This window comes from Molossus molossus, unplaced genomic scaffold (genome assembly GCF_014108415.1).
Source record: "Molossus molossus isolate mMolMol1 unplaced genomic scaffold, mMolMol1.p scaffold_m16_p_10, whole genome shotgun sequence".
Lineage (NCBI taxonomy): Eukaryota > Metazoa > Chordata > Mammalia > Chiroptera > Molossidae > Molossus > Molossus molossus.
In genome coordinates, this window is record NW_023425345.1 from 51,995,109 (window position 1) to 52,006,684 (window position 11,576).

The following is an 11,576-nucleotide window of genomic DNA, read 5'->3' on the forward strand; positions in this document are numbered from 1 at the left end:
GTGGGCCATACAAAATTATCAACTTAAGCCCTGGCCGGTTTGGCTCAGCGGTTAGAGCGTCGGCCTGCGGTCTGGAGAGACCCGGGTTCGGTTCCCGCTAAGGGCATGTTTGTCCCCGGCCCTGGTTGGTTGTGTGGTTGGCAGCCATTCGATGTGTCCCTTTCACGTCGATGTTTCTCTCTCTCTCTTCTTCTCACTCTACCTGAACAAAAAAGTGGAAAAATGTCCTCAGGTGAGGATAAAAAAAAAAAACACCCAAAATTATCAACTTAAAAATTAGCCTGCTAGCCCTGGCTGCTTTTGCTCAGTGGTTAGAGCGTTGACCTGCGGACCAGAGAGACCCAGGTTTGGTTTCCGCTAGGGGCACGTACCTCCGTTGCAGTTTGTCTGTTTGGGGTTGTGTGGGTGGCTACCAGTCAATGTGTCTCTCTCACATTGATGTTTCTCTTTCTCTCTTCCTCCCTCTCTCCCTCCCGTTCTGTCTGAGGATAGATGCGGAAAGGGTCCTTGGGTGAGGATTAAAAAAAAAAAATTAGCCTGCTACATTTGATCAGGCTAATTTGGTGAGGCCTGTGATGTTAGCTGGTATTGATTTCACGAGCCTTATACGGCCCGCAGGACAAATGTCCCCTACCCCTGCTTTAGCTGTTTCTTCCTCCAAAAAGACTTCTGTGATTCCCGTGTCTGAGTGAGGTACACATTCCATGTAGTTCTGTGACACACTGTACTATATTCTTTCCGTTCTCATAGCACTATGCCACTGACTTGCTTTTGCTGTTTATTTGTGTGTATCCCTCGTTGAGGGCCAGGACTTTCCCTGTTCACTACTGTATCCTCAGGCAGGACTCCAGGCTGGCAATCCCTTCACAGCTATTTCACCTTCTTGACAATGATTCCCAAAGTCCACTCTCTGAAGCCTCTTTCCCTGAGCTAGAATTGCCCCCTTCGACTTTCTCCCTGGATGTCTAGGTAGAAAGTCAACATTACTATATTCCAAACTATCCTCTTCGCTCCTCAAGCCAGCTTGTTCTTACAATTTCCCTATGTTCCCAGTTTCTGGAACCTAAAAAACTGAAAGTCTTCATGGATACTTTATCCTCCTTCACCAAATAATGCCAGTTACGATAGCCTACCTGCACAAGGTCAGTTGTCTGCCTCTTTCTATTTCAGCTGCCACCTTCCTGCTTAGGCTTCCACTGCTCCGACCTCACCAACTCAACATCCCCCTGGTCAATCTGATCATTTCTCTTCACTACCTAGAAACTTCCATTGGCTCCAGATTGCCTATAGAGTAAAGGAGAAGAAAGTGGAAGGGAGCTTGCCCTGGCCTGTTTGGCTCAGCGGTTGGAGCGTTAACCTGCAGACCAGAGAGTCCCGGGTTCAGTTCCCACTAGGGGCACATACCAAAAAAAAAGAAAGAAAGAAAGGGGAGGGGAGCTCATATGAATTGAATGACTACTTCATGCCATGTAGATAATGTTTTACACACATTATCACATTTGAACACAGATTGGACTTTTCATTTGACATTCAAGGTTCCCCACACTATGGTTTCACCATTCTTTCTACCTCATCTCCCATCTCTCTTCCACATAAACCTGTTATTCCCTTCGAATTTCATATTCTCTCTTTCCCGAACACACCCTGGGATTGCCTGACCTGTGCCTCGGCCCCTGCTGTTACCTCCACCCGCTCTTCCAGTACTGAAACCTTGTCCACTTTTTGAAGACCTGACTCAAATGCCACCTGCTCTATAAAGCCTTTCCTGATTCTCACAGGGTGTGACCTCTCTGCTTCTGAATCTTTGTGCTTTGCTTTGGTTCATATTTTTCCTTTCATTATTTTATTCTCTAATTTCTGCCACCAGATTGTGGGACTCAAATAATATCACCAAGCGCTGTCCACCTGTCTCTTTCTTTCTGACTCTCTCTCACTTTGGGCTCTACTTTAGTCCCAGCATGGTTTGATTCTCAGACAGGTTCTCCCTGCATGGTGTAATGATGGCCACCATCTGCTCTGCGCTGACATGATCCTTGCAGCTAGCATGGAGAGTAACTCTTTCCTTCTTGTTGCAGCAAAAGTCTCAGGAGGCCCGGCTGGTGTGACTCAGTGGTTGAGCATCGACCCATGCACCAAGAGGTCGCAGGTTCGATTCCGGGTCAGGGCACATGCCCAGGTTGTGGGCCAAATCCTCAGTGGGGGGCATGCAGGAGGTGACCAATCGATGTTCTCTCTCATCGATGTTTCTGTTTCTATCTCCCTCTCCCTTCCTCCCTAAAATCAATAAAGAAAAAAAAGTCTCAGGGAGGGCTCTTGTCTGATACCTAGCTTGGGTCTTGAGCCAAGTCTCTTGGAGGGGTATGGTCGGTCTTGTTTGAGACACCTGAATTCAAAAAGAGGTTGGTGGGGAGTCTTCTTGAGGGGCGGGGTCAGAGATTCAGAATAACCAAGTTTCTAAAGCTGAAAAGAATTAGCTTAGAAAGACATCTTGGGTCCGGCCGATGTGGCTCAGTGGTTGAGCATCAACCCATGCACCAAGAGGTCACCAGTTCGATTCCTGGTCATGACAGATGCCCAGGTCATGGGCCAAATCCCCACTGGGGGCATGCAGGAGGTGGCCAATCAGTGTTCTCTCTCACTGATGTTTCTATCTCTCTCTCCCTCTCACTTTCTCTCTCTGTAATATAAATAAAGGAAAAAAAAATTTTTTAAAAAGAAGAAAGACATCTTGGTCTCTTCTATTTAACTTCATCATACAACATTAGAATAAGGACAGATACACATGTTTCTTCCATTTCATTTCACTCATTTAATACATACAGTACTGAGGATCTATGTGTCAGGTTCTATTCCAGGCAGTGAAATATAGCAATGATCAAAGACATACAAAGTTCCTGCTCTCAGAGAACTTACATTCCATGGGGGAGATAAATAATAAACAAGTCAATAAGTATATGTCAGGGAGAGAGAAATTCTATTAAAAAACAAATTTAAGCCATGGCCGGATAGCTCAGCTGCTTAGAGCATTGTCCTGGTATGCTAAGGTTGTGGGTTTGATCCTCCAGCAGGACACATACAAGAATCGACCGATAAATACATAAACAGCATATCAATGTTTCTCTCCCCCTTCCTCCGTCCCTCTAGTCTAAATCAATATATTAAAAATAAATTTTTTAAAAGACTGACCCTGGCCAGTTTGGCTCAGTAGTTAGAATGTCAGCGTGCACACAGAAGGATCTCGGGTTCGATTCCTGGTCAAGGGCACATAACCAGGTTGCAGGTTCGATTCCCAACCCCAAATGGTGACCATCTTTAAGCGGTCCCAGATATGTGGTGCATTAAATGGGACCCAGATTTGAGCTTCCCAAACCCATATGTCATTCAGCTTGTCATCAGCATTTGCTGTTGTTCATCTGGCAAACAACTGAGGGCCTGCTCTGCAACAGTTCTGCTGGGTTTCAGGAAGACAAAGGCAAGTAAGAGGCAGGCCTTTCCCTCAGAAAGCTCAGAGGGTTAGTAGAGAAGACTGACATTTAAAAATAATTGTCTCAAAATAAACAAACAAACAAATAAATAATTGTCTCTCTCCCCTCCTTTCTCTCTCCACCAGGTGAGGGCACTGTGAGAAGGCAGCAAGCCAGAAAGAAGGCCATCGCCAGAAACAAACCCTGGTGGCTTCCTGACCTTGGACTTCCTGCATCCTGAACTGAGAAAATAAATGTTAGTTGTTTGAGACACACAATCTATGATATCAAGCCTGGGTTTCTTTGTGTGTTTATTTAGTCCTGGGTTTAGGACTCAAATGCCTAGAAGGGCCAACACACACAAAGCAGATGAGATACGAGCAAAGCAACTGGGAGTGCTGAGGGCACAGCAAATTAGAGGCCACATGCTGCCCTGGGAAAGATGCCCTGGGCACTTCGTTACATTGTGTCAGATCCTGCACAAATTTTCAGGAGAAGCCAGAAATTCAAGTTTGTAAAGGTTAGCAACTACTTTTAAAAGGTTTTAAAAGGAGCCCTGGCTGGTTTGGCTCAGCGGTTAGAGCGTCGGCCTGCGGTCCTGAGAGACCCGGGTTCAGTTCCCGCTAAGGGCATGTACCTCGGTTGCAGTTTGTCCCTGGCCCTGGTCGGTCGTGCGGGTGGCAGCCACTCAATGTGTTCCTTTCACATCGATGTTTCTCTCTCTCTCTCTCTGTTTCTCTCTCTCCCTCCCACTCTACCTGAACAAAAAAATGGAAAAATGTCCTCGGGTGAGGATAAAAAAAAAAAAAGATTTTAAAAGGAAACAAATAATTGTGCTATCATGTGATAGGAGCTGTAATGGGAAAACGTCTAAGGTACAGTGAGAGTTGAAGGAAGGAGTAGTGAATTGATCAGTTCTGCTGGTGGTTATGGTGGTGCATCCAGATGAAGTCAGGTTTGAACTAGATCATGGAGGATAAATCGGAGACTGACTGGCAGAGGAGTACTGCGAGGAAGGGCTTTTTGGAAAATGGGAACAGCATGTGCAAAGATGAGAAAGACTGGAAACTTCAGGGAAAGATAAACCTCTTGTCAGTACAGATAATAGCTGCAGTGATTTGCCATCTTTATTTTATTTAAAATTTTTTTTTCTGTATTGATTTTAGAGAGAGAGAGGAAGGGAGAGGGAGAGAGAGCTAGAAACATCCATCAGTGAGAACATCATCAATTGGCTGTCTCCTGCATGCCACCCCACTGGGGATTTGGCCCACAACCTGGGCATGTGCCCTGACCAGGAATGGAACTGGTGACCTCTTGGTGCGTGGGTCAATGCTCAACCACTGAGCCACACCCGCTGAGCTGATTTGCCATCTTTAGATACTAATTCACTGAGTTTGACAGGCTGGTTTGGGGCACGTTATTCTTCCCAAGGCACTGAAAAAAATCCCAGGATGAAAGAATTTTAATAACTAGTGGTTTGTATTAGAACTTCTTGCCCTACCCTGGCTGATTTGGCTCAGCAGTTAGAGCGTTGGCCTGCGGTCCAGAGGGACCTGGGTTCGGTTCCCGCTAAGGGCACGTACCTCGGTTGCTGTTTGTCTTCAGCCCTAGTTGGATCGTGTGGGAATCAGCCACTCCATGTGTCCCTTTCATGTTGATGTTTCTCTTTCTCTCTCTCTTCCTCTCTCTCCCTCCCACTCTATCTGAACAAAAAATGGAAAAATGTCCTCGCGTGAGGATAAAAAAATAAATAAAAAACTTTTTGCCCTGGCCAGTTTGGCTCAGCAGTTAGAGCATTGGCCCTTGGACCAGAGAGTCCTGGGTTTGTGCTAAGGGCATGTACCCCAGTTGGGGTTGTGCAGTGGCAACCGGTTGATGTGTGTCTCTCGCGTCAATGTTTCTCTCCCTCCCTCTCTCCCTCCCGCTCTATCTGAATATAAATGCAAAAATGTCCTGGGGTGAGGATAAAAAAATTAATGAAAAAAAAAACCAAAACCTTTCAATTGGCCCTGGCCAGTTTGGCTCAGTGGTTGGAGTGTCAGCCTGTGGACCAAAGAGTCACGGGTTCGATTCCAGTCAAGGGCATGTGCCTCGGTTGTGGTCCAGTCCCTGGTCCTGGTCAGGGTTGTGCAGGAGGCAACCGATCGATGCCCCCCCCCTCCTCTCTTCCTTTCCCTCCTTCACTCCCTCCCTCTTTCCCACTCTATCTGAAGATAAACGGAAAAATGTCCTCAGGTGGATTAAAAAAAAAACTTTAAAAAATTTATTAATTTATTTTTGTTACAGATATTTCTCCTTTTACTGCCATTCTCATCCTCCTCCTGATCCCGCCCCCACCCCCCACCCCCCACCCCCCAAAAACTTCTTAATTGCATTTTTTTCTTATGTTTTAAAAACGTTTTAGCCCTGGCTGGTTTGGCTCAGTAGTTAGAGCATTGACCCTTGCACCAAAGGGGCAAAGGTTGAATTCCCAGTCAGAGGCACATACCTGGGCTGCAGGTTTGATTCTCAGCCCTTGTTGGAGCACTTGCAGGAGGCAAGCAATTGATGTGTGTCTCTCTCACTGATGTTTTTCTCTCTCTTTCTATCTCTCCCTCCCTCCATCTCTTCTATTCTCTCTAAAACTCAATGGAAAAAATATCCTCAGGTAAGGATTAACAAAAACAAACAAAAAACCTCGAGACAGGGCCAATCACTTCCCCTTGGAGCAATACATGTATATTTTGAAACATATTTGTTTGTGTATGTGAACATATTAATCCTTTATCCTACATTAAAACATATTACAGTGATATTAAACTGCAAAATCCTTTAAAAAAGATTTTTTTTTTTTATCCTCATCCGAGGACATTTTTCCATTTTTTCTTCAGATAGAGTGGGAAGGAGAGAGAGAGAGAGAGAAACATCAATATGAAAGGGACACATCAAGTGGTTGCCACCCGCACGACCCAACCAGGACTGGGGACAAACTGCAACCCAAGTACGTGCTCTTAGTGGCAACCAAACCTTGGTCTCTCTGGACCACAGGCCAATGCTCTAACCGCTGAGCCAAACCGGCCAGTGCTAAAAAAATTTTTTATATATTTTTTTAGAGAGAGAAACATCGATTTGTTGTTCCACTTATTTTTGCATTCATTGATTGATTCTTGCATGTGCCCTGACCAGGGATTGAAGACCCAACCTTGGTGTATTGATGCTGTACCCAGCCAGGGCAAACTGCAAAATCCTTGAAGTCTTTCTAATATTGATTCAGTTAGGTAAGACACTTATGAATCTTGCTGAATGTGCAAATGTGCCTAGAAGTTCAGTAAATGGTGCCAGCTGGATAATGAGCCATGCACCACGGTGAGCATCAAGACTGATGATAGAGATTCTGGGTGACCCTGCCAAAGCTGGGTGGGGAAAATTTCTCTCCAGGAGTTTCCTTACCTCTGTCCTTTGGCTCTAATTGCTGTAGACGTGCCAGGGAGCACAAAATGGCTCCTGAGGGTGGTTCCTGATGATGCTGGGTAAAGGTCCCCATAGGCAGAGCCAAAGACTAACAAAGTAAAAATTCATCTGATCTCAAGACTTAGCAAGGGTTATGTTGCCTGAAGAGAAAAAGCTTAGGGTGGGGCATGTGCATGGAGGGTGGAAAGGAGTGGAGGAAGTCGGAAAGCCAGAGACCCACCCTCCCTAATCAGTTTCCCTGAACTTGGAACCCCTATAACCAATCCCTGTTAGGCACTGCTCTGCACCCAGTGATGCCCTTATCTTTGAATTGCACTGACTTCTGACGTGTTTGATGTTAATTCTTTACTGTCTACAGTGGCTAGATTGGTCTGTCCATTTTATTGTCATATAGATATGTCCTTTACTTATCTGTTTATATTAATTTTTGTAGAGTGTAAATTCTTAGACCATGTTTGTGAATAATGCATTCTAAATTTAATTCAGTGTTGCCCAGTTGGTGTGGCTCAGTGGTTGAGCGTCAACACATGCACCAAGAGGTCGCCATTTCAATTCCCAGTCAGGGCACATGTTCAGGTTGCAGGCCAATACCCAGTGGGGGTGTGCAGGAGGCAGACGATCAATGTGTCTCTCTCACATCAATGTTTCTCTCTCTCTCCTCCTCCCACTCTGTCTGAAGATAAATGTAAAAATATCCTCAGGTGAGGATTTTAAAAATAAATAAATAAATAAAAATAAAGGCAGTATGAGGGAAAAAGCAGAATTTAAGTGTGTTGAAGCCTCCTTTAAAAAAAAAAATATGTGAACTGAGTTTTGATGTAAAATGTGTTTACTATGAGTTATGGTTAAAAAAACAGTCTGAAAACACTAAAGTTTCTTAAGAGAAACTCATACATAAGAACAAGGAGTCTACGGCCATACCACCCTGAACATGCCCCATCTCGTCATAAGAACAAGGAGCCTGGCCAGTGGCTCAGTGGATTGAGCATTGTCCTGTAGACTGAGAGGTCCCAGTTTGATTACCTGTCAGGGCACATGCTGCGGTTTCAGGCTCGATCCCCAGTAGGGGCGTGCAGGAGGCAGCTGATCGATGTTTCTCTCTCACATCAATGTTTCTCTCTCACATCGATGTTTATATCTCTTGTGCCCTTTCTCTAAAAAAAATCAATAAAAAAAATTTAAGAACAAGGAGACATCTTCAAGGATATTCCCAGTAATGTAGTGTTTGTAATAATGAAACATTTAAAGCAATGTAAATGTCTATCAGTAACAAATAGATAAACAAATTGGAGTGTATTCATGGGATGGAACACCACACAGCAGCTAAAAATTAATGAACTTGGTCTATATCATGGATAAATTCTGAAAACGAATTTGAGGGGAAACAAAACAGAAAAATGACACATGAAAAGAAATATGATTTTTAATTTTTATTTGAGAGCATGTTTATTAAAGCTGGGACAGTGAAACAAGGAAGGGCCTAGGATAGAAGAAGCAACAGGAGAGGGACTAGACCAGGCTGCTTTGGCTCAGAAACATGGGAAAGAAGTGAGCCAAGGCGGGGCTGCTGTCAGCTTACTGGAAAATCAGAGAACAGGAGGCCTTGGGGACAGGTTCCGGTGGTTAGCTTGGGATGAGCTGCCGCTGCCCATTGCTCCCCTGGTTGCAAGTCTTGTGGGATCCCTTAGAGTTTAGGAGATGCATGACTGTTGGAGAAGAAGAAAGGGAAGGGAAAAGCTTGGGTGTGCTCCAGGAGGGAAAGTGCACCTGAACTTTTAAGACATTAAAAAATACCATATGAACCCTGGCTGGTTTGGCTCAGCGGTAGAGCATCAGCCCGCGGACCAATGCGTCTTGGGTTCGATTCTAGCCAAGGGCACTTACCTCAGTTGTGGTTCATCCCCGGCCTTGGTTAGGGTCATGCAGAAGGCAACCAGTTGATGTGTCCTTCTCACATCGATGTTTCCCTCTCTCTCTCTCTCTCCCTCCCTCCTACTCTATCTGAAGATAAATAGAAAAATATCCTTGGGTGAGGATTAGAAATAATAATAAAAAATACCATATGTTATTTATTTATATATGTAAATATAAGTTGTATAAATACTCAAAGATATATATATATATTTTCAAAGTATTAAAAGTAGACTGATATAAAGGGGCTACGTAAAGGAAGAAAGGGAAATGGGACTTGGGAGAAAATAGGTATGACATTATTTATTCATTGTGAGTGGTAGATACATGATTAATATTATAATATTCTTTTTTTTTCCTTTTAAAACATTTTTTGTTCTTACCCGAGGATATTTTTTCCATTGATTTTTGGAGAGTGGAAGGAAGGGAGGGGGAGGTAGAGAGAAAGAGAGAGAGAAATATCAATGCTAGACACATTGATTGGTTGTATCCTGCAAGCATCTCAGCAAGGGCAGGGATCGAACCTGCAACCCAGGTATGTGCCCTTGACCAGGAATATAACCCATGACCCTTCGGTGTGTGGGCCAATGCTCTAACCACTGAGTTACACCAGCCAAGGCTAAAACATTTTTAACATGTAAGAAAAAAAGAAATGCAATTAAGAAGTTTTGATACAAACCACTGATTATTAAAATTCTTTCATCTGGGATTTTTTTTAGTGCCTTGGGAAAAATAACCTGCCCCAAACCAGCCTGTCAAACTCAGTGAATTAGTATCTAAAGGTAGCAAATCACTGCAGCTATTATCTGTACTGACAAGAGGTTTATCTTTCCCTGAAGTTTCCAGTCTTTCTCATCTTTGCACATGCTGTTCCCATTTTCCAAAAAGCCCTTCCTCGCAGTACTCCTCTGCCAGTCAGTCTCCAATTTATCCTCCATGATCTAGTTCAAACCTGACTTCATCTGGATGCACCACCATAACCACCAGCAGAACTGATCAATTCACTACTCCTTCCTTCAACTCTCACTGTACCTTAGACGTTTTCCCATTACAGCTCCTATCACATGATAGCACAATTATTTGTTTCCTTTTAAAATCTTTTAAAAGTAGTTGCTAACCTTTACAAACTTGAATTTCTGGCTTCTCCTGAAAATTTGTGCAGGATCTGACACAATGTAACGAAGTGCCCAGGGCATCTTTCCCAGGGCAGCATGTGGCCTCTAATTTGCTGTGCCCTCAGCACTCCCAGTTGCTTTGCTCGTATCTCATCTGCTTTGTGTGTGTTGGCCCTTCTAGGCATTTGAGTCCTAAACCCAGGACTAAATAAACACACAAAGAAACCCAGGCTTGATATCATAGATTGTGGCTCAAACAACTAACATTTATTTTCTCAGTTCAGGATGCAGGAAGTCCAAGGTCAGGAAGCCACCAGGGTTTGTTTCTGGCGATGGCCTTCTTTCTGGCTTGCTGCCTTCTCACAGTGCCCTCACCTGGTGGAGAGAGAAAGGAGAGAGGGGAGAGAGACAATTATTTATTTGTTTGTTTGTTTATTTTGAGACAATTATTTTTAAATGTCAGTCTTCTCTACTAACCCTCTGAGCTTTCTGAGGGAAAGGCCTGCCTCTTACTTGCCTTTGTCTTCCTGAAACCCAGCAGAACTGTTGCAGAGCAGGCCCTCAGTTGTTTGCCAGATGAACAACAGCAAATGCTGATGACAAGCTGAATGACATATGGGTTTGGGAAGCTCAAATCTGGGTCCCATTTAATGCACCACATATCTGGGACCGCTTAAAGATGGTCACCATTTGGGGGCAGCCTGGTGGTTGCTCACTATCTCTCGAGCAGATAGTTATAAAATAATTTTAATGATATCCTGAACCTCCAGTCTCTTCCCACTCTAATCCCTATTAACCACGGAGAAGTTTAAAAACTTTTTTTTCTTTATTGATTTTAGAGAGTTAGGAAGGGAGAGGGAGACAGCGCTAGAAACATCGATGAGAGAGAACAACAATTCGCAGCCTCCTGCATGCCCCCCATGGGGACTGGGCCCACAACCGGGGCATGTGCCCTGACCAGGAATCAAACCGATGACTTGGTGCACTGACTGATGCTCAACCACACCGGCTGGGCTACCCCAGAGTAATTTCTATAAAACATCACCTTCATCTTGTCATTCCCTCTGGCAAAATGCAGAGATTCCCTAGGACCCTTCAAATCAAATCCAAATCTTTAATCTTTCTTTAAAAAATATGTTTTTATTGATTTTTTAGAGAGGAAGGAAGAGGGATAGAAACATCGACCAGTGGGAGCACACCCCCCCCTATTGGGGATTGAACCCGAAACCCAGGCATGTGCCCTGACCAGGAATCGAACCGGGACCTCTCAGTCCATGGAACGATGCTCAATCCACTAAGCCACATCAGCTGGCTGGCCAAATATTTAATATTTACACCTAAAGTCCCCAAGCAAATCTAATCTTCACATGAGGCCCCCAAGGTAACTGCCTCACTTTAGGATTCCAAACAATCTCTCCATCATTTTATAATGTAAACTATACTAGATAGGGCTGGAATCTTTATCTAACCTCTGATTTATCTCAAGCAACAAGAACAAGGCCTGGCCTAGGGGAGAAGCTCAATAATTATGGAATCAGTGAATAAATTAACTATTTATTAGTGAATGAAAGAACACAAGATATAAAGCAACTTCCTCTCTAAGGAATTCTTTTGAGAGGAAAAATATTACTTTATA